This window comes from Onychostoma macrolepis, chromosome 24 (assembly GCF_012432095.1).
Source record: "Onychostoma macrolepis isolate SWU-2019 chromosome 24, ASM1243209v1, whole genome shotgun sequence".
NCBI lineage: Eukaryota > Metazoa > Chordata > Actinopteri > Cypriniformes > Cyprinidae > Onychostoma > Onychostoma macrolepis.
In genome coordinates this window covers 11264198-11288329 of record NC_081178.1, presented here as the reverse complement: position 1 = coordinate 11288329, position 24132 = coordinate 11264198, and the positions used below count along the sequence as shown (strand labels likewise).

General features: G+C 37.4%; 1 protein-coding gene across 2 annotated transcripts in view; it reads right to left on the bottom strand.

Moving 5' to 3' along the window:
• Positions 1-14031, bottom strand: part of ctnnd2a (catenin (cadherin-associated protein), delta 2a) — a 320045-nt gene extending 306014 nt beyond the window's left edge. Inside the window, exon 1 of one of the 2 annotated variants that reach the window (XM_058765069.1) lies at positions 14015-14031. The gene's annotated coding sequence lies outside the window, so the exon portion shown is untranslated. Of the gene's footprint in view, positions 1-12734; positions 12972-14014 lie in introns of those variants that run through there. The other variant, XM_058765068.1, reaches the window with a different exon arrangement.
• Positions 14032-24132: the final 10101 nt, after the last annotated feature.

Sequence of the window (24132 nt, the reverse complement as noted above, 5' to 3'; positions counted from 1 at the left end):
ATATCGCTTAGAATTAAGGCCAAAAAGTTCTATCTTGGTCTCATCAGACCAGAGAATCTTATTCAGGTGTTTTTTAGCAAACTCCATGCGGGCTTTCATGTGTCTTGCACTGAGGAGAGGCTTCCGTCGGGCCACTCTGCCATAAAGCCCCGACTGGTGGAGGGCTGCAGTGATGGTTGACTTTCTACAACTTTCTCCCATCTCCCGACTGCATCTCTGGAGCTCAGCCACAGTGATCTTTGGGTTCTTCTTTACCTCTCTCACCAACGCTCTTCTCCCCCGATAGCTCAGTTTGGCCAGACGGCCAGCTCTAGGAAGGGTTCTGGTCGTCCCAAACGTCTTCCATTTAAGGATTATGGAGGCCACTGTGCTCTTAGGAACCTTAAGTGCAGCAGAAATTTTTTTGTAACCTTGGCCAGATCTGTGCCTTGCCACAATTCTGTCTCTGAGCTCTTCAGGCAGTTCCTTTGACCTCATGATTCTCATTTGCTCTGACATGCAATGTGAGCTGTAAGGTCTTATATACTGTAGACAGGTGTCTGGCTTTCCTAATCAAGTCCAATCAGTATAATCAAACACAGCTGGACTCAAATGAAGGTGTAGAACCATCTCAAGGATGATCAGAAGAAATGGACAGCACCTGAGTTAAATATATGAGTGTCACAGCAAAGGGTCTGAATACTTAGGACCATTGATATTTCAGTTTATTCTGTGTTTTTCTGTCAGTATGGGGTGCTGTGTGTACATTAATGAGGAAAAAAATGAACTTAAATGATTTTAGCAAATGGCTGCAATATAACAAAGAGTGAAAAATTTAAGGGGGTCTGAATACTTTCCGTACCCACTGTATGTGCAGTTGTTTCTACCAACCCTCTTGGATGTGACCCCTGTCCCATGTATATTTTATACATAATGATGAAACTGTTTAAAAGATGACAAGATATACGAATATATGATCTAGAAATATGAGATCTATAATCTACAAAACACACACATCATGGTTAGCATGGGGAAAAGGCTGCATTTATATGGTCAAATACAGAAAATCATATATTACAATGTTACAGTTTAAAATAACTGTGTTTTATATATATTGCAGTTATCAAAGTTGCGCTGCTTACAGAATTTTTTTTTTTCATGATTCTAACAAAGTTCAAAAGAACGCGATTCAATTGAAATAGAAATGTTTTGTAACATTATAAATGTCTCTGTCCCTTTTAATGCATGTAAAGCATCGTTGATGAATAAAAGTAATATTTTTTTCACTAAATAAAACTAGATTGGAAACACATGGCTGTAAGGGCATTAATTTACTTTTGACTGATGTTGCAAAAAAACTAATTTTGCACATATTGCATATTAACCAGAAAACAGTTGCTGACTGGCAGGAATTCATTTAGGTTTTGCTGATTGGGTGAATTAGCTGGTCGACTAGGTCCACAAGGCCCATTTCCAGCCAACAATCAACACATAAATTGCACTTTTCACCTCTTTCAGTACAAACCTTTAATCGAATGCACAAACCTCTAAAGATTCCAGCATGGTTCTAATAGTGAATTATGATCATTATGGTTTTGCAGAGTTTTATTGCTTGCTTGTTTTGTGCCAAATCACAAAAATTCCAATTAGTCTAATTTACTGACAACATCCAAGTTAAATGCTGAAAACGGCACATGAACGAAGCATGTGCAAATCTACATGTTTTTGTAATTGACTATTTGGTGGGTTATCAGTTAGTTGGGTGATTGAGGTTAATGTCCACTATTATTGTGTTTAATCCCGAATTCATATTCAACTAGGTATTTTAAATGTCGTCACAACAGTACAGTATGACATACTGAACATATTGTATTTCTGTCCCTCACAGCCATGTTTTTGTTCATGTCAAATTAAATATGGTGTATAGTCTGACAAAGGTCGACCCAACACAAATCAAAAGCCCCAAAACATACCTGAGTCCATATGAGGTTCTAATTTAAGCAGCCCTGCTGACCTGTTTGTGCCATTCACACAGCGGTAGGCTGGCCGAACTGGGCCATGATTATGAGACTGTGTGATTGAGACTAGCCAGGAACGATCACGTCTTGAGTGGCACCAAAGGAAGGGCGATCTCTGTAGCAGGTGGGCATGAGGACACCCCGCTGCAATCTGCCTGTGGCTGCAGTAATTGGTCTAATCACTGTTCCATCTCATTTTCAATGTGCATGGACTAAAATAACAAAGTTAGGAAATTAGCACAGCTAGAGCATCATCTCATTCTCAATATGATCCGAGCTTTGCCAGAGAAGTTGGGGTAGGAAATTATTTTACTAGCATAGCGGAAAACGTAAGTGCTATTTCAGCAATAGTTGTGCCATTCATCACTGCAAGATTGTGTCTAATCTGTTTGTTACAGACAACTGTCACAAACTCATGCTGGGAATATAAAAGAGGCTCTTGTGGCACTCCGCAATAAGCCATTCTTGATAATAACGGGTGACTCTCATCAGCAATGCAATCATAAGCGGCGGTAATTAGCAGCTGTGAGAGACAGCAAATCTTAAATTAATTCCCCTGATTACCACATTGATTATTTCATTTCGTTGGTGCATGATGGCATAAGAAAATTCAAGTGAGTTATGAAAGTAGTAGAAGAAATGCCAAAATAGAATGCAGACCTAGATTAGATTATTTTGATTATTGTTTAGATTATTGAGGTATTACAGAATTTAAAATGAAAACGTACAATTAAAGGTCAAAGGTCAAAGCAATTTTCTCTACTGAAATTGAAAGAATTACTCATGAAAGGTAACAAAAGCCTCAATTAATACATAATCATGAAAAAGAGGCATTTATTGGCATCATTGAATTTAATAAAGTATAGTACACTTTTAATAAAGTATAACTAAGCCATTAATTCAGAAATATATACATATCATGTGACTGGAGCTTTAGAACTTTCTATTCATCAAGGAAACCTGAAAAACTTCTACTCAACTTCTACTTAACATAATAATAACAATAATAATTTATTTTTGGAGCAGCAAATCAGAATATTAGAAGGATTTCTGAAGGATAATGTGACTGGAGTAATGACGCTAAAAATTCAGCTTTGAAATCACAGGAATAAAATCAGTTATTATAAATAGTAAAAATACTTCAACATTTTTATGTTTTTGCTGTACTTTGGATCAAATAAATGCAGGATTGGTGAGCAGAAGAGAATTCTTTAAAAAACGTATTATTATAATTTTTTTTAGTTACCTTGCAGGAAAAAAGATCTAGATAAACTAAATGATTTCACTAGTCACTATTAGTTAGACAAATTGTTGAATAATCAACCATCCTGACTGAAATAATTTCATTTCTCACTTCTTTTTCTTTTCAGTTCAGATTCCAGTTCAACTTCCTGTAGGGTGCAGCCAAATCAATTCAATTTTGATGTTAAAGAAGGTGCCAAATTACTAAAAGGCGGCAACACAGGTAAGTGAAAGCTGGAAAAGTCACTGGCAAGAAGTCATGGATTTCCAAGGAAAACCAACAAGCGCTGAGGTTGAGGATGGGTTGAGGACGTCATTGATGTGGGAGGCCATCAAGGCTCTATATAGTCAGCAGCGACTTTAGAGAGTATAATCTGTTTTTCCTCACCCGTGACAAACGGGGATAAGGCTCAATATTATCTCCAAGGTCAACCTGATCCTGGCACTGAAAAGAAGTGCCCAACTGGAGGAGCCTGACTCGCCACTATATCCCTTTCTCCTCCTTATCACCGTCTGAACACACTTGTTTAAACAAAAGCAAGACAGAACAAGCCCACATTCACTCTCTCTCACGCTCTCTTTACCACATCAGTGCCGCGACATAGATAACTTCAGTTATAACCAGCAGCAACACATTTTGACAACAATAACAATATCTTTTATGCATTCTCTTCTGTGCAAAGGTTAGATTATGCAGCTATTAGAGAATTTAAAAGAGCATTGTTGGAGTTTTATGAAAACATACAATTAAAGGTCAAAGGTCAAAGCAATTTTCTCTACTAAAATTGAAAGAATTATTGAACGAAAGGTAACAAAAAAACAACATACAACAAGATTAATTTCCGTAGCATTTCCTGTTATTACGCTCTCCATGGAACACTGACCAATGTGCCCTCTCAGCGGATATGAGGGTCCAGGGTAACCATTCAACCTTGAATGCCCTGCTTGTCCAATCCTTACCGCCACAACTTCCTCCCCCATGATCCATTACAAGGCCGGGGAGCAGGACCAATCACTGTGATGTATTTAAACTCTAGTGCACGGTCATGGACCACTCATGGTCCCGATTCAACAGAATGGTTCTTCCCTGCATGCATTTGAGACAGTACAGTATAGCCCGATAGCTTCCAGACTTTTCTCGGAATTGATTTTCTAGGGATTGATTGTGGTGAAGCTTTGGGCTGAGTGTGAAATTGAGGTAATCATAAATACGAGCCAGGTTGGTAAACAACCAATAGATCCCACAGAATCCAATTGATGATATTTACACAGCAATTCATTGTCAAGTTTGCAAGCACACAGATACGTAAGCTAGCTGAAAATGATTTTTATTACTCCACCGGTGTTTATATAGAACTAGGCCTTTATTCTCTCTGCCAAAAACTCTTTTCGTCACAATGGTTTGTCCCACTTCCCTCTAAATCCAGCCATCACAACTCCCAATGGAGTCAAGCCAGGAAGCCTGCCTCACTGGTTGGATGGATGTCATGGTAACCACGCTGCTAATGCTTGCTACGGTTTCCAGCTGACTGCTCTGTTGAGGGGCTTCAAGAGATGCCCCAGTGACCAGCTCTACACCTTGGGCAGTCACTCATGAGAGACACGCCCCCCCCTCTGGCGTATCTCATGCCCCTCAAGCTCTGGTGGAGCCCCTCAAGCTCAAAGTTACCCAAGTCATTATTCACGGATGACCTTCTCCTCTGTTGAAACTCTGAGATGGAGCACAAAAGTCATACGTACCACTAAAATGGCACACTGATGACAAATGCCATTGCTTGTTTTGAGACCAAACATCATTCATTTCGAACTTGACGTAATGACAATATTGGATTTGAGAGCTACAGCAGATTTTCAATGAATAATCACTCAAATTTCATCACATAAACCAATTGTATGGTACAGAATAAAGCGAAAAGGCCATATGGACCACTTTTATAATACTTTAATGGTGCCCTTTTGTTATTTTGGAGATTGACAGTCCAGTCACCATTCACTTGAACTGCACCTCCTTATCTCAATTCACTCCTGCAAGTGTATGCTCCCTCCTGAATGAGTGGTGCCTTGTTGTTTGTTCACAAAATCACTCTCCAAAACCTTCACCCTCTCTGCTCCTCTCTGGTTGAATGAGCTGTCAACCTCCACCCGAACTGCTGGAGCCATCCAAACTTTCATGAAGCAACTGAAGGCACACCTTTTCCACCTGCACTTAACCAATCCACAATGCTAAACCAATGTAAAAGGGGGGAAAAATGTCTTCTGTCTCTTCTCTGTATTTCTCACCTGTTCTTTCTTGTTTCCTAATCTAGCTTTTTAATAAATATGGCATTGAAAACTGTGGATATATAGGCTCTGTGATTAATTGCTTATGCTCCTGTAAATCATTTTGGATTAAAGAATCTCTAGATGGCGCAGACCGATAGGTTCTAACTCAATCTGATATAATTACATCATCATTAAAATGGCTCAGATGATTGTTTTCTTTTCGCATCAGCAGCCAATGAGCTGTGAGCTGCTGTAGCAGTTGCAGTGAGCTTCAGAAACCCTCCACCTCCCCAGCTCCACCTGTATAGATCTGCTACGGGGTAGTTTCACGTATTTTATAGATGGGGTTATACAGTATGTGTTATATGTAGCAGCAGTATTTTCTACATGCTCACAGCAGAATGTCTGTGGATGTATTGGCAGTAGCAAGTCTTGGTACTTGCTCTGCCACAGCAGCAGCAGCAGCAGCATAACAGATCTATACCACCAAGACCAAACACATTAACATTTCCATGTATAAAACTTGCTGAGAGTTGTCAAGACAAAAATGTATCAATTAATTAAATAACCAAACTTTTGTGTTAATACAGGTTTGGAATAATATGAGTATGATTAAACAATGACATTTTTAATTTTCGGTTGAACTGTCTTTTTAAGAACTTTGATGTACAGATGCTAGCTATGTCAGTCAATAAGATAAGTCAGATAAATCAGTACTTATTTTGAGATAGCATCCTTTTTTAGGGCATGAATCATAGAAATGTGTTTTAAAATAGCAACATCTGCTATGTTTAGAAGATTAAAAGTCAAATGCTGAATTTCTGTGCCACTAGTGCCATCAAACAGAACTGTTTGTATGAGCAGTCGACTGGGCTGGGCATGATAATGGCTTAACCATGAGCTAAGTGTTTGGAGCAGTCATTATCTTTGTAATAAATTACATATTTTGCTTTTAATATAGCTGGAGTGTAGTTAAAATCAATATTTTGATTTCACAACACTGACACATGCATAATCTCACTGTTATTAGATCAATACTATACAATATTTTGAATGTTCTTGGACCCTAGACGTTATTGAAGTGACACTAACTGAAAAAAGAACTGCTCAGCTGCTTATAGCAATACTGAAGAAAAAAAAATTATCTGCATAGTTATTCCAAACAAAAGGCTAATTTTTAATTGGGAATTTTTGGTTTTTAGTCCAGTGTATGTTCCATTTCAAACAAGTACAAACTTGTAACAATTTTGTAACTATTAACTATAAGTAGAGTCTCATTTGTTTCCACTGACTGCTGGCCACATAATTGGTGGCCCTTCTATCAAGTAGCATTTTAGTATTTGGATGGGGACAACACAAGGGAATCAGAAGGGGAGGAAAGGCAAAAGGCAAACACTTAGAAAATGGTTTCATCCTTGATAATTACATGCAATGAAGCGTGACTCTGTAGGCAGCACCCCAGAGAAGGTTGAGGTAATCAGTCAGTCACTGCACCCTCTACTAGGGAAAAGGGGTCTGAGGTCATCGTTTCTGCTGCTAAACCTGCAGGTGCCCAATGCTGTGTGTGCGTCAGCTGCTCATGGCACTGCCTTTGTAATGACTCAGAAACTCAGAAATGAGAGATATCATTAGATATGCATTCATTTATGCACATAAATTTTATAAATGTTGCAATTATTATAGTGTACTGAAATATATGTTACTCTGATCTCATGTCTCATTCCCTAAAGGGCAAGATCAAAAGTGGCACATCTTACCCCACTCTCCCCTATTATGTCATACTTTACCATTTTGGTGACAAAGCATAATAGTATACCATGTGAAACTACCTCAAACCCATATTTTTGAAATGAAAGTGTGCAAAATTAGAGTGATGGAGACCTTTCATTATTGCTTTGTCATATTCACCTCTTATCCTTTCTAGACATCTTTTTCGTTGAGCAGAACCCAGCTGTCAATCAAAGACGTCGCTGGGTGGACTCCAACCATGCATTTGATTTCATTTTCTACACAGCTAAAAATACAGGTCTAAAAATAGCAGGCTTGGTGATGAACGCTTTCCGCTCAAGGTGTGCAAAGCAGCTGAGGTGCAACGCGCTGACAGGACGCAGGCATATTCAGGAACGTGATATGACAGGGCATTTGGCGGGATTTAGCTGTGAGGGAAGAGAATCCGCGCCGTTTGATTAACCCCCTCTTCTCTCTAGCGAGTATTTACAGTTTGATACTTAGACCCTTTCTTCCGCCTTTCCAAAAAGAAAAAAGGAAAATCAATATGGTGAGAGACACACTCACACATGCACACACAGACATACTCCACTGACTCAGCAAATGAGGATCAGTTGGTCAGAGAATTATTTCCCTCCACAGCATGAAAACAAGACTATATAAAGCAACCATTCTATCATGTGTGGAAGGGAAAACGCCAAGCATGTGGAGCTAAACAAGCAGAAAAGCTATATTTTAACATCAGCAAAGCATCCTGATACTTTTTAAAATGCCAAATACAAAAATGCAATATACTTTGTTTTTCACACATCTCCAACACCTTTTTTCATACAGCTCCGGTTTTATAAAAGAAATGGGGAATGCTAATGATCACGCAGTCCAACTTACATGACCTTGATTTGAGAAACATAATGAATAGTCCTTTTTATCTATTTACAACTCTCTGACAATTTCACACTTAGAAATATCCACCTTGTACAAAATAACACCTTTAGGAACAAGATGATCAGATTTTTCTTATGATAATGACAGTGTAACTGTGTCTCTGGTTATTTTGTATCTTAGTGATATTTGTGGCAGAACTGTGGGAGATCTGAAATATGAGATTTCAAATAAGAAGGCAGATGTGAGGAAAAATGTCTCATATGTAGGATTCTGTCAGGAAGATAATGGAACGTCTAACAACCGCTAAAAGCACCAATTGCGACTGTGAATGAGTGTGATATTGCTTTTGCACAGCAGTTCAATAAGCAACGAGTTAAAAATTGAGTAACTTACATTTTAGACACAATATTGCTAGGTCCACTTTTGCTAACGTTAATAATTCAAAAGAAAACCACGGCAGCATCAACCACATCTCCGAGGAACACTCAGCAGTTGTGTTTCGTCACTGAATGAAACACTAGCACTAGTGTTTTGAACTAATTGGTTGGGTGAATTATTTAATGACTCACTTATATGGTGTGTCCGAAATCACATACCGCTACATTTGTACATTTGAATTCGAAATTTGTGACTCCTAAAAAAGTATGTTCTACATAGTATGAATGAAATTCGGATGTACTACATCTGCCATATGATCATGTGACCTGCAGCGTCAGTTGCTTGACTTCATTGCCATTTACAAACCCTCTCTCCTGGCCTCAAAGCAGATACAGAAAAAGGAATGTGTCCATCAAATGCGCACTTCAGAATCTCGCCAGAAATAGTATTGTTTTTCATCTACTGTTTTTCAAGTACTGTGTATACTATTTCAGCGTACTCTTTTTCACATAACATATACTAGATAAGTAATCCATATTGAATGCAACTTTAAAGTTACTTGTTTCATTGCTGACTGAATCAGTATTTTGAGCAAATCTTTTTAGTCTATGATTTTTGAGTCATCCATTTTTGACTCATACATTGTTGCACCAGTTTGTGGTGATAGTAACCTGCAGAAAGAGTCAGTAAAAATCCCCACCACTTTTTTGCCATGTCGAAAACTTTTGCTAGGGCACATTTTCTTCATATTTTTTGTAATAATACCATGTAATAATACAATTTAGGCAGCCATTGTTAAATATATACATAAAATCTAACATGCAAAATCATTTTGTCCAAAAAACTTAATTTTAGTGAATTCAAGCTACACATTTTCTGTATCTGCTAATGCATTACCTGGGAATCAAACCTGTTACCTTACACAGATGAATAATGAACAGCTGATAATGTAAGAATCTCATAAAATGAGACCTGACATCACCATCTTCTTATTAAGATCCTTGGTAGCCCACAGAATTATGTGTTATGTTGAACCTGTCCCTTCTGGCGGCAATGACCTCACTGATCCAAGCTTAATGAGTCAACAAAAGTGACAGTATTTTTTTTAAGCTTGTCATTGCCCACCGGTAGATGATGTTTGTTAGCTCTATATAAATATCATGCAAGTGCTGACCCTTTTTAACCTGAACCTGTCACGTGTACGGAGCCCTTTGAGGGACATGGTTCCCTTGAGAAACTTTGCGTTCCCTCGCAAAACTTTTGCGTTCCCTCGCAAAGATATTTGCGTTCTCTCGGAAAACCATTTGAGTTCGGACAAACTCGTCCTGTTTACTTTACAGCTTGCAGTAGTTACAGCTTATATGTTCACAATGGAGCGGTTCATAGTGTTTCATTTTGAACTTGGACTCAAATAAATTAATACGTCAGTGCTTAGTTCAAGACACGGTTTTGGGACATAATAAAATGCTTAATGTAGCTTAATGTTTTAAAACAGTGACATTGGAGGACCAAATTCGATAATAATAAAAACTGATAAAATTATTAGGCTAATATTAATAACCTTATTAATAATATTATTAAGCAGAATATCCCCGAATATGAACGCAACGCCCTGCATGTAAGCTTTTTCTCCCTCATAAAATGCTTAAGGTAGGCTAATGACTGAAAACTGTGATTTAAAAATACCAAATCCGTTGAATTCATATTCTGGGCTATTCTGATTTATTAATAGTAATATTATTAATAAGGTTATTAATATAAGCCTAACAATTTTATTAGTATTTATTATTATCGGATTTGGTCCTAATGTCACATTAAGCCACATTAGCGTTTTAGAATGTCCCAAAACCGTGCCTTGAACTAATCACTGACTGTATTTCTTTATACTTGAGTCCAAGTTCAAAATAAAAACTTTATGAACCGCTCCATTGTGAACATACAAGCTGTATGAACCTTTCATTAGCCTACCTTAAGCGTTTTATATGGGGAAGAAAAGGCTTAATGTGCAGGGCGTTGCGTTCATATTCTGAACCTGCGTTCATATTCTGCTTTATTAATAGTAATATTATTATTAAGGTTATTAATTTTAGCCTAATAATTTTTATCAGGATTTATTATTATCGAATTTAGTCCTCCAATGTCACTGTTTTAAAACATTAAGCGTTTTAGAATGTCCCAAAACCATGCCTTGAAATAAGCACTGACTGTTTTACTTTCTGTCCAAGTTCAAAATAAAACTCTTTGAACCGCTCCATTGTGAACATACCAGCTCTAACCACTGCAAGCTAAGTAAACAGGAAGAGTTTGCCCGAACTCAAATGGTTTTGTGAGAAAATGCAAATATCTTTGCGAGAGAACGCAAAAGTTTTGCAAAAGAACGCAAAAAATTTGAAAAATAGTTTTTCCTCCCACCCAGAATTTTTTCCACTCATCCCAAATTTTTCCCACCACCATGTCCCTTAAAGGGCTCCGCACTTGTGTCCATGTGGGGGGAATCTGAGCAAATAAAGCCATGTGGCTCCAAATTAAAACTGAACCACCACTCATTGTAACCAAAGATACATCCCATGGTTAACAACAGAGCCCAACCCTCACCTTGGACTCAAAGAAATAAATAATTCATATCATGGAACAGCAAATATGATGACAGCTTCTTAAACGCCAGGCTTTCTAGGTGCTCAATTAGCCTTTGGAGACCTTGATAGCTAAACTAATTAGTAATCTGCACAGCAAAACCCATGACGGATCAGTGTGACGTACAGTTACACACCAACAAGTCATTACAATCTTGATTCATTTGAACAACTCTACTTATATTGAGAGTTTCTCATCTTCATCCAACAGCATTCGTGCCTGATGACCTGGCCACAAGTTGATTTTCCTCGAACAACAGGGGCCTGAATGCCAGGCATAAAATCTGTCTGTTAAAATAGTGCATATCTGTGAAAAGCACTTCACACGTTCTCCCTGTTTCATCACCAAACACATGGTGCTTTTCAAGCATGCTGCCACGGCACAGAAGACAACCGAGAGACGACAGACGAGAAGAATTAATAACGATCTGGCTAAATCTTCTGGCCCGGTAAGAGCAAACAAAACTGAATCTCTCTGTCCGTGCATGCTTTCAAACAAACAGCAAGAAGATAACTGAGATGTTTTGATAAACAGGATCTCAGTGCTTTAGACGTCCTTCATCCCATTAGCATGCTGCAAGCAGTGTGCATTTCATGCAAAACCGTGGAATTTGCAGGGGCCAGCATTGAGCATTCTGTAGATAACATTACACGCCTTTGATCCGGCTTTGTCCCTCATCATCTACAGCTCATTCAATGGGCTTATTTACAGATGCGATCAGGCACCCTGTGGAAAGATCTGCCAGTCAGCTCTCCAGATCGATACAGCATTCCCTCCTAATGGAAAGGCTTTGTCACCTCCTTTCCAGCACTGTAAAATACTCACACCTGAAATGCCAATTAATGCTTTTGTAAACAGCAATAGTCTTGACATATGGGCGCACTGAGAGGATAACATCACTTCATGAAGGTTTTAAACGGCAGTTGAATATGAAGGCAAGACTTTTAATTAGTGTGAGGAGCTTTAAACCTCCACCCCGGGTCTACAGCAACATCCAGTGCTGCTTCACAGTGCTTATTTTAAATAGTACACAATGACAAAGTAATAGTTGTAGATATCTTGAAATCCTATATTCAGTCCGACAGCGTTGGAAGTAGACCAAACTGAGCTCATGGGGTTTGTGCTGGTAGACCTTGTGGCATTTCAAATCATCTGTTCAGCAGAAACTCGGGATTAAAGTATCTCAAACGGCCATTTATAGCAACTTAATACAGTTCTCAAGGTGAAAAGTAAAACCTTTGCAAATGATTTACCTGCCATGTCATTGAAGAGCTTTGTACGGGTGTTTAAGAGAGAGACAAAAATCACATCCTTATTTATTCCCAAATTCACGACACCTTCCACTTATCCACCTTCCATTTCAAATTTGGGTCAGTCTCTTTAAATGAGCTGCGATGCCAAAATCTATTGTTAAACTGAGCACAGATGCCTGAGCTCTTTTTCTTTCTCTCTTTATTCAGCACATTGAGGCAGGTTTGTTGGAATTGAATTTTGTGCTACTTTCCTCCATCTTAACCAAAATAACAGACATCTTTAACAGACAGAACTGAATAGTGCATTACCCTGCAAACAAACACTGAGTGCGATGGAATGACATTGTACACTTACCAAATGATGTCCAGGGAACAACGCTCTCCTCTCCCCGCTTTAAATCCGTAATTCAGCTGGATAAGAATCCTACGTTCATGCCCTGCTGAGGTTATTTAAGGAAACGAACTGTTCTGTGGTTGTTGACACAGTGAGGGACAAGCATCGGCTGCTGAAAGAGCGAATCGCTGCGGCTCGCGCGGAGGCAACGGAGGCAGAGCGCGCGGTGATGCTGCCTTTTCTCTATCACAACCATCCCAGCCTTCATCCACACACACGCACACACACACACACACACACACACACGCACAGCTTTCGCGCTGAATTCATTCACGGAGCACCATCTTCTGGCAGTACATGAACATGTTTTACACACCTGTCCTTTATTCGGCATAAATTATTTTTACTAATAGGCTACCCTTCTTTTGTAACACATTTAATGAAGCGTATGAATTTGATTTATGGCTAATTTAGACCATAGAATTGTGTTTTATGATATTTGGACATTGTTTAAAATAGGCTTTTAGGCTAGCTAAATTTTCAGTGCTTATTAATTTTGATACCCCTGAGTATTGTTTTGGTTAATATTTCTTTTACTTTATATTCATGTGTTATATTTATTTTGTGTGTTAATTTTGAACGTTCATTGTGCAATGTACTATATGTTTAACATAAGCCTATAGGCTAGCTAAATCTAAAAACACTGCAAACTCGCAAAGGATTATCTAGATTCTAGAACCAATACATGCTAGAGAATGAAATCACAATCTATTTTGAACATCTTTCAGTCAAATTTGCAATCCTGGTTTTAAATTGACAACAATTGTGTGTTATAGCCTAGTAGGCTATAGTTTCAATGGCGCTGCTGGAGTTTCTCGGCCCCCTGGACAGTATATTGGTTCGGGCTCCCTCGATATAAATGGCGTTCCGGGCCTCCCTGCATATTTTTGGTCGTGTATATATGCACGTGCTTTCTGTCACAAGGGATACAGTAAACGCGCTTTAACTGCCGCGCATGCGCATCGAGGTCCTTCGAGTGCAGGTGACATCATTCTTTTGGAGCTGAGATGCGTCTTTTGTGCTTCAGACCCACTACTACATGGTTAGAAGTCTTTGTTCTGTAATGATAATTTAATAGCATATTCTCATCATGAATGTGAACGTGCCCCATTAGCCTCATTGCCTTATACACAAACTGACAAATATAAACCTACACTGAAAAATATTAACTGGAGTGAAAAGTGTGACAACTAGCCCCGGTGTTCTCTCTCTGTGTACCCAGTATTCTGATGACTACTCACATTGATCAATACAGCAAGTCCAAGTGATCGCCCTGTCTTGTAGGTATTGAAAACATAGTATTTCTTTGTCATGCAAGTTAGCACTTCTGTATAGGCTACATATGGTATTAAGTAGGTTATTTGTGAAGCTTCACACTGTCAGACAAAAGCGCCATCTTTTGGTCGTTGTGGAAGCATGAAACATCTGCCACAGATTGTCATTTGTTGACCGTCAGGAGTTTACAGCAGTTCAGGTAAACAACGTTGGTTATGCAACGCTGATCACTGGTCAGTGGTTCCCCTGTGGATATGAATCACTTTGGGTGGACTCTGACAATGACAAGGTTATGATAAGTAGGCACATTCTGCTGAATAATTAGAAATAGACTTTGACTTTCTTTATGAAGCAATACAACTTCCCAGCTGGGCTCTGATTAATAAAATGATGAGTAATAAATGATTTCACCCAGCTCTCCAAAAGAGATGGTAGACTTTGTCTTCACTCTAAAAAAACATTGGGTTAAAAACAACCCAATTTGGGTTGTTTTTAACCCAAGGGCTGGGTAAATATAGGACAGACTGAGAACCCATGTTGGGTTAATTTTACCCAGCTAATGGGTTTATTAATTTTTACTTTATTACTAGCTTATTTTTTTACTTCATTCATTAAATAATGTTTACAGATTAACTTAAATCCTCTAAAATTTTCTAAAATACTCCACACAACCACTGGTTTGCATGATAACTTCCTTTATTTTCCTTTCCCTGCTAAAAAAAAAACAAAACAATAGAAGCCCAATAGAAACCATCACAGAAATTCCAGTGGTTTCCATTAAAATGCCACTACAAACCATTAGCTTTTGTCCAGTAAAACCATTACAAAATTCCTTTTTGTAGTGTGTTTTGGGCATTTTTACAAAAGGATTTAACATCCCACCAATAGAATCCATCACATACCAGTAGACACCATTACAGTTTCCATTAAAACCAATACAATTCCCATTAAGGTCAACACAGGAGCAACAACAAAAAAAGACTAGAACAGTAATACCATATTTTTAAAGGAATAGTTCACCCAAAAATGAAAATTGTGTCATCATCTACTCACCCAAACAGCTGACGGTAGCTATATTGACTTCCACAGCATTTGTATTTTTTTTTTTCCATACTGTGGAATCCAGGTGAAAAAAAGTGCACTTCCATAATGTACTTAAATTGCTCTATTTTCACGCATTAAATTCATACTTAATATATATATATATATATATAAAAAATACTTAAGATAATCTTAAGAACATATAAGTGTACTCAACTGTGCTATTTTGAGACACCATGAATTTGAACTTAAATGTGTTTTTAATATACTTTCTCTGTATTAAAAATGAATTTAGTTAACACTTGTAGTACACTTGAGTGTAATAGTGTATAAAAGATGGGATTTGTTTGAATCTATTTTTGTTGTCAGGACGAAAATAGACAAAGTAGGCCTAACGTAAGTGACTCAACATTAACTTCTTGTTTATTGAATAAAATTTACATGGATTTTGCAAGGTTAGTAACTTGTTGCTCCATTAGTCAAATCCTTCTCATAAAGTGAGAAGGACTCTGCTGCCATGCACCAGATCAGTCTGATTCCCGAATGAGCAGTTCCATTCATTCGGTTTATTGAAAAGATTCTGCTCAAAATGTTTTGCTAAATATGCTGTTAGTATTATTTATTTTATATATTAGGGCTGAATATAGAATGATTAAGATAAATTAGCTTTAGTAATTTAGTATTTCAAAAAGTGCAGAAAGAAAGATTGCTCCATTTTAACCTGCTCATTTGTTTGAACTGGTGTACACAAACCTGTAAAATGATATTGCAGACAAAACTTAATAAACCTCCTAATAACTATCATATTTCACATACAGAGTCATCTTTGTTATAGCATGACCACAGTCAGGTTGTAAATCATGCATTGGAATAATCATATAGTGTTGCCAAAGCTTCCAAATAATGAGTCATAAATTCTGCTGAACACTTTGCTTCTTTCAACACTTTGTACCACTAAATGACAAAATCATGGAGATAACTTGATAAATATTTGCTTATGCGGGAAATTGCCAAAATAACTCCTTAAAATGTACCAATAGATCTCAATTAGATTCTCAACAAATTTAAGGAAACTGTAAGCCTCTTTTTCATGACGAAGTCTGTGATGTAGTAATATGCACACTTTATACTGTAATTTACTTACTTCTGTTCGGCCCCTAATTGTATTCAAAAGTTTTTAGGGATGCCCTGCAGAAGAAATAATTAGCACAGAAAAACAAACAAACACCTGAATTGATTTTTTATTTAGTTGAAATGTTTTTTAATCATTATTTTTGGACTAATTCATTACAAAATTTAGTACACATACAGATACATCACATAAGTTATGTGTTTTGTAAAATGCATATTTTATCAAATGCTACGATACAAGCTGTTCTCATTGCAGAGTTTACAGGAATTGATTTGGTTTCTCTTTTACCAACCTCTGCTTTTTCTCACTTGTCTGGGCAGGAAAGTTGCAGATTTGGTTGACAGAATTACATGTATTTCTTTCACTCTTGTGTCTTGTTTGGCTGGGAATTTGAGCTGGCAGAATTTAAAAGTGCCTCACAGAGTCACAGGAGGGTATTCAACATTCATATGCAGCATATGAAAGCCTCCCTTTCATGGTTTAAGTATTTGCGTAATATCGTAACAGCAAAAGTTGTTTCAATTCAGCAGAAAATGTACTGAACGATACTTTACAATCATGTAAAATAGAGTAACACAACATGTACAATTCAGAAAAGTAACACTATAACACCTGCAACTGTGTGCACTGATTCGTAAACCACAAGATACTGTTAAAACATAAAAAATGCCAGATGAATGAATTGCGTTATCTGTGCGAGGGGATGGGTGTGTTTGTCCTATATGTGAATCACAGTTGAAGGGTGTGGTGATATCTTCCTTCTTGAGTTGAACAGCAGAAGAGGGAAGGAAGATTCCAATGTTCCTTTCAGAGAAGAGAGTGACGTGTATGTTTGTGTATAAATATATGCACTTTTTGGTCACTATGTAATTTCCATACTTTTCCCATACTTCCATAGTTTTATTTTTGGTATAAACCTTAGACTTAATATAATATAATATAATGTAATAATATTGATTTGTGCTATTCTTTAAATAAGACTGTATCATACACATGAAACCAGTTCAGCTAAGTAAGAAATCTTTTTTTTTTTTCCTGAGACAACGATCACTTATATATATGTTCACAGTCATTATACAAAAATATTTGACCACAGAATGCCATGCCTGACCAATCAGAATCTTAACTTGTGGGATCTAACTACAGTTCTCCACCTATTTACCTGCCTAAACCCCAGTGTTACATTACATTTTTACAGCTCACAAAGTAAGAACAAAAAATGTTATAAAAAAAAACAATCACCAATACCTTTTCTGTTAAGTTTACAGACATTTCCTTCAACCGTAAGTTGTATTTGCATGCTATGAATATTTGACACATGAATATTTAACTCTGTGTGGATCCGATCTAATAACTCACCATTTACAGGTGCATCTCAATAAATTAGAATGTTGTGGAAAAGTTCATTTATTTCAGTAATTCAACTCAAATTGTGAAACTCGTGTATTAAATAAATTCAATGCACACAGACTGAAGTAGTTTAAGTCTTTGGTTCTTTTAATTGTGATGATTTAGGCTCACATTTAACAAAAACCCACCAATTCACTATCTCAACAAATTAGAACACTTCATAAGACCAATAAAAAAAAACATTTTTAGTGAATTGTTGGCCTTCTGGAAAGTATGTTAATTTACTGTATATGTACTCAATACTTGGTAGGGGCTCCTTTTGCTTTAATTACTGCCTCAATTCGGCGTGGCACGGAGGTGATCAGTTTGTGGCACTGCTGAGATGGTATGGAAGCCCCGGTTGCTTTGATAGTGGCCTTCAGGTCATCTGCATTGTTGGGTCTGGTGTCTCTCATCTTCCTCTTGACAATACCCGATAGATTCTCTATAGGGTTCAGGTCTGGTGAGTTTGCTGGCTAATCAAGCACACCAACACCATGGTCATTGAACCAGCTTTTGGTACCTTTGGCAGTGTGGGCAGGTGCCAAGTCCTGCTGGAAAATGAAATCAGCATCTCCATAAAGCTTGTCAGCAGAAGGAAGCGTGAAGTGCTCTAAAATTTCCTGGTAGATGGCTGTGTTGACTGTGGACTTCAGAAAACACAGTGGACCAACTCCAGCAGAGGACATGGCAGCCCAAATCATCACTGACTGTGGAAACTTCACACTGGACTTGAAGCAACATGGATTCTGTGCCTCTCCACTCTTCCTCCAGACTCTGGGACCTTGATTTCCAAATGAAATGCAAAATTTACTTTCATCTGAAAAGAGGACTTTGGACCACTGAGCAACAGTCCAGTTATTTTTCTCCACAGCCCAGGTAAGATGCTTCTGACGTTGTCTCTGGTTCAGAAGTGGCTTGGTAGCCCTTTTCCTGAAGACGTCTGAGCGTGGTGACTCTTGATGCACTGACTCCAGCTTCTGTCCACTCCTTGTGAAGCTCTCACAAGTGTTTGAATCTTGAATCTTGACAGTATTCTCAAGCTTGCGGTAATCCCTGTTGCTTGTGCACCTTTTCCTACCCAAATTCTTCCTTCCAGTCAACTTTGCATTTAATATGCTTTGATACAGCACTCTGTAAACAGCCACGCCTTTCAGTAATGACCCTCTGTGACTTACCCTCTTTGTGGAGAGCGTCAATGTTCATCTTCTGGATCATTGCCAAGTCAGCAGTCTTCCCCATTATTGTGGTTTCAAAGAACAAGAGATACCCGGAATTTATACTGTAGGGATGGTCATTAATTGAAACTCAAATGTAAATATTCTAATATTTTGAGATACTGATTTTTGACTTTCATGAGCTGTAAGTGCTAATCATCAAATTAAAACTTTACATGCAATGAATCTAAAATATATGAAAGTTTCACTTTTTGAAATAACTTACAAGAAAAAATTTACTTTTTCCACAACATTCTAATTTATTGAGATGCACCTGTATGTCTGACCCCGAACCATGTGAACTAGCTTTTGTCTGGATGTTTGTGTGGCCTAAACATAATGGACAGTACAAAAGGAGTGCAGCAATACTATGGAGAATTTGCCTCTTTTACCAACTACAATAACTACTGCTGTGAAGGAAGGCTCTGAAGTTCTTTCCCACGATATAGGAGGGCAGAGACATGGATAAATCTATTATTTTGTTTCAGTACTCAATAAAAGGACTCAATTGTCTACAGAGAAAAAACTCTGACATCAAGCCATAGACAAGATCAAACAAAGAAAGAATAAGGAAGTAACATTCCAACAAAAATCCAAGCATAACACAAATTAAAAACTAAATAACCAATACAATTTCAATGCATACTCTGGCGAACTGAAGGCAAAATCATTTGAATGCACAGAAAGACCCACAACGGTGAATGCCATCAAATATTTGAATTGACACAGAAACCACCTGAAACGCATCCTATATGCCCTTATGATTGGCCCTGATTGGTTCATTGAATATCACAGGACATGGCTCTCTGGACCAAACTAACAAATCCTGCTTTTACCATATATGTTCAATTTTTCACCGACTCTCTTGAAGAATTTGTAGAGGAAGCTTGGGAAGAGTTTGTTGAGGCCTTTGAAGTAGTAGTCATGGAAATTGGAAATATGTGCTATGCATTCAGAGGATTGTTGGGATTGATCCTCATATGCTTTTGTATTTGGATGCTTGTTCGCTGATGCGTCTCATATCTGCTTGCACATTTGTCTAAAACTGGTCTTTGGAGTGAAATCTGGAGCTCCGCTTCCCTTTCATTATATCCTTTCAAGTGGTTCTGATCAGTTAATAATCAATATTTATCCTTCTAAGTATTACAAATACCAAGTTCTGTCACGAAACTCAAGATGGTGCAGGCAGATGGGTCCTTAACGCAAACTGATAATATTCACAGTGTTAGGCTACATCCACACGAAGCCAGAGCTTTCCCTGTCCGATCTTTTGTCCCCCTAGTCTCAAGAAATATTCGCGTACACACGAAACCATGAAACCGACACAAAACGATGTAGTATACATGCCAAACCAGTATGTGGCGCTGTAATTCTGCCACAGAGATACACTAAAAACGGAGACGAAGACTTGGATTATATGCGCATAAACCTTGCGTGCGGTATACAAACGAACATAGAACAATACATTTATATCTGTGTTAATGTTAGGTAATAAAAAGACAATCGTTCAGTGTTTGTTCATGTTGTTGTTGCTGTTACATGACACAGCGTTGTCTGACTAGGGTCAAGACGTGGGGTGATGACATCATCGTTTCACAAAATATACGGATTTGCTGTACACACGGAAATGCAAGGGTGTCGTTTTCAGATTTATCCACTCTGGGATCTGGTTTCAAAAAATAGTGGTTTCACTCTCCCAAAACGCCAGATCCGTCTGGACGAAACGTCAATCCGATACTAAATTTTTGCATAAACAGCTAAACTCCTCTCCATGTGGACGGGGCCTTAAACTACTTGGCACAAGCTGATTGGTTGATGTTGTATACGCAGCCACTGAGCTTGCTGCTTTACATTTAAATGGCTGGTTAGGATTCACTAGAGCAGATCAAAGTGCTCTGAAACCCTCCACCTTCCCCAGCTCCACCTATATAGATCTGCTTCTAGTTATATATGCTATTTGTGCAGCAGCAGTATGCCTTAAATCTCCCGAGAGTCATCATGACAGAAATGTTATATGATAATGAAGCAGGTTTAGCATTAGGAGTCTTCATCTTTGAGTGTGATGTTTCTCTACGTTCTTATTTCTTGCAACAAAAAATATATTTTTAACCCTCCTGCTGAGCAGTCACATAGGTCACACAAGCCCTTCATTGTGTGACCACTCCACAGTTTTAAGCACTCAGAGACTAAAGAAGAACATTTTTTTGAACCTCTGACTGTGAGAAAGTATTTTTTATCACTATGTTTGGGTAAGTTTCCTTATCTAACTATAGCTCGGGGAACTTCAACCTTGAAGAAGCTTGGGCCAAATACATCGCATCTGGTCTAGTAAGGTCGCTAAGCAGAACAAGAGTGGTGGACACTCCCTTTGCGGGTTGCACTCCCTTCACACCGATATGACGAAAATTAAACATTCTGGTCCCCGCTCACAGCAGGGAGTTAATGTTGTCTTTGTTCAGCTAGCAAATTTTTCATTATAAGCTTCCTCTACGAATTCTTCAACAGAGATAGTGATCATCCAGGCTAAAGCTAGTGCAGATGGTTCTTTGGGGTCAGACATAAACGGCGAACCATTAGATCAGAGCTACAAAGAGTTCAATAACAAAACTGTGATTAGATCCCACAAGTTAATGATTCTGTGGTCAAATATTTATTTTTATTTCTTATTTTTTTTAAATGACCACTGTATGGGATGTCCAGTCTTCTCCATTCATAAGCTTGTTTCCTCATTGGGACCAAAAAATGTCACCAAAAGGACAAGGATTGTGGATAATGCTGTCTTTGTGGGAACATTTTGTCCCCATAACGTAGGGTATACCTAAACACACACACAAATACACACCTATTCTGTTAAGTTTACAGACATTTCCTTTAACCCTAAAACGCAATACAATGCAATGTGCAATTCAAATTGGTAAAACAATACAGAAAATTCCTTCATATTAAAACAGTACATTATGTCTTCTTGTTTGAATTTTTTTTAAGGTCAGGGAATACAGGGAAAACGTTTGATTTAAATTGTAATCATTGACTAAAGGTGTTACATTTTCACATTAAGCGTTGTTCTAGACTTAAATGCTAAGCAAATGAAGAGGAAGGTGAATTAGTGCTTTGACTGTTAAGTACCAAATGCAGAAGGAATCCTCTGTGCTTGTGTAAACTGTTTAAATATTTGGCTGGAAACATTTGAAAAGTTTGTGAACTTGTTGATACTTCAGATGTATAATTATTTAAATTTTCAGGTTTAACAGGCTGCGATTTTTGTGTTTGGCTGGAAATGTTTCAAAAGTTTGTGAACTTGTTGATACTTAAAATGTATAATTTTTCCACCTTCAGCTTTTTGGATTAGCAGGCTCTTTAGAATAAACAAATTTTAGTTCACTCAGTGGCGTGCACAGACCTCCGGAGGGGCAGGGGAGAAATTGCGGTCCAGGGATCCACTGAGTTTACTTAAACTTTCTTTAAATATCTTAAGTGCATGTTATTACAACTTATCTTAAGTTATGAGCAACCATTCCTACAGTCTTACATTAATACTGAAAACCCAAAAATTTGTTAATGAGTAACAGTGACACCTTGACACTCATCAGTAAAACCAATATGCCAGTAAAGTAATGCACTATAACTACAGTAAGGTGTTATAAGGTAAGCGCAAGTGTGCTAGATGTATGTGGTAATTGGATATTACACTTAAGGCTACCATGCCTTTCAGAGGCAATTATGTGAATTATTTTGTGCCTGTTTGTGATGCCAAAACAAACTATGACTTACACCTTAGGTACTTCAGGAAGTGCCAAACCCAACATGAACCCTTATCATTAGGTAGGTGGAATTTGTAAACAGGATACAGGATACATTGTTTGCATTTCAAACCTTCTGTCCAACCACATGGCTATATTTGAGCATTGAACATTTATAGTTCAATCAGTCGCTGATGGTTAAAACCAGTCCTCCTTGCTTTTATATCATGTAATATTTTGTTTGATCAAAAAATCCAAAATACAGATGTAAAATTTAATTGTTTCAAGTTGACTGCAATACAAAAGTGCATTGTTTAATTTGTTCTCTGTCAGTAACTCACCCAAACTTTCCATTTCATTTCAAATATGATGAGTATAAGTTCAATGATAGTTAGTTTATATTTGAGAGCATAAGACAAATATTTTTTACACAGTAAACCTTACAAAATCATGCATTTTAATTCTCATAAGATACACAAAGCTGATGAATTGCACTTAACATTACATACAATAATGTTTTTTTCAAATGCTTTGAACTTTTTAGGGTTAGTTCACCTAAAAAAAAAAATGAAAATTCAGTCATTAATTACCCTCATGTCATTCTACATCTGTAAGACCTTTGTTCATCTTGAGAACACAAATTAAGATATTTTTGAAGAGATCTGAGAGCTTTCCGTCCCTCCATAGAAAGCTATGCAGCTTACACATTCAAGGCCCAGAACAGTAGGAAAGACATCATTAGAGTAATCAACGTGACTCCAGTGGTTTAAACCTCAGTTTTAGGAACCAATGCGAGTGCTTTGTTTGTGCAAAAATAAGTAAATAAATAAATAACCACCTTATTTACTAAAACATTGATCTGCAACCCAATAAATCTGTTCAAAATAATCGTTATTAATAATCGCAATTACAATCTCAAAGGAATAATCAACAATTATGAACGAATAATTTTGTCATAATCGTGCAGCCCTACTCATACATTTAATATAATAATCATAATGTGAAATAAAAATAAATTAGTTCAATAAATAGTAACTTTAGGTAACCGAGAGATAGAGGTGTGCGATATTGACAAAAATTATATCTCAATATTTTCTGGAATTTTATCAATAACAATAATTGGACGGACGATATTTTGCTGAGTGTGTTTTTGTGCTGACATTTTAAGGACTACCGTGGACTCCTAAAGTTTTGATATTCTGCATATTGATATTCTGATGATATTCTGTGTGGTGGTCAGTTCACAGCAGTCATAGAAATTAATCTTTTCCAATACGTTTAAATTGTTTTACCTTTTATGGGCATTTTTACCTTCATAAAGCCATTTTTCTAAAAATGTGCATCATCGTTTGAGTCAAATTCTTACATTTTAGTAGTCAATAAGAATAAGACATTTGGGTTGTTACCAAGCAAATGAAATCAGTATCAACAAAATGCATCTTTGCAATGCAGCAGAAACACGTAAGCTGCATCTGAAGTGGCATTTAGAAACATTTACAAACTGTTTAATGCAGGACATGAACCATTTAAGCTACAGTTACAACTGCATAAATGTTTTGATATTT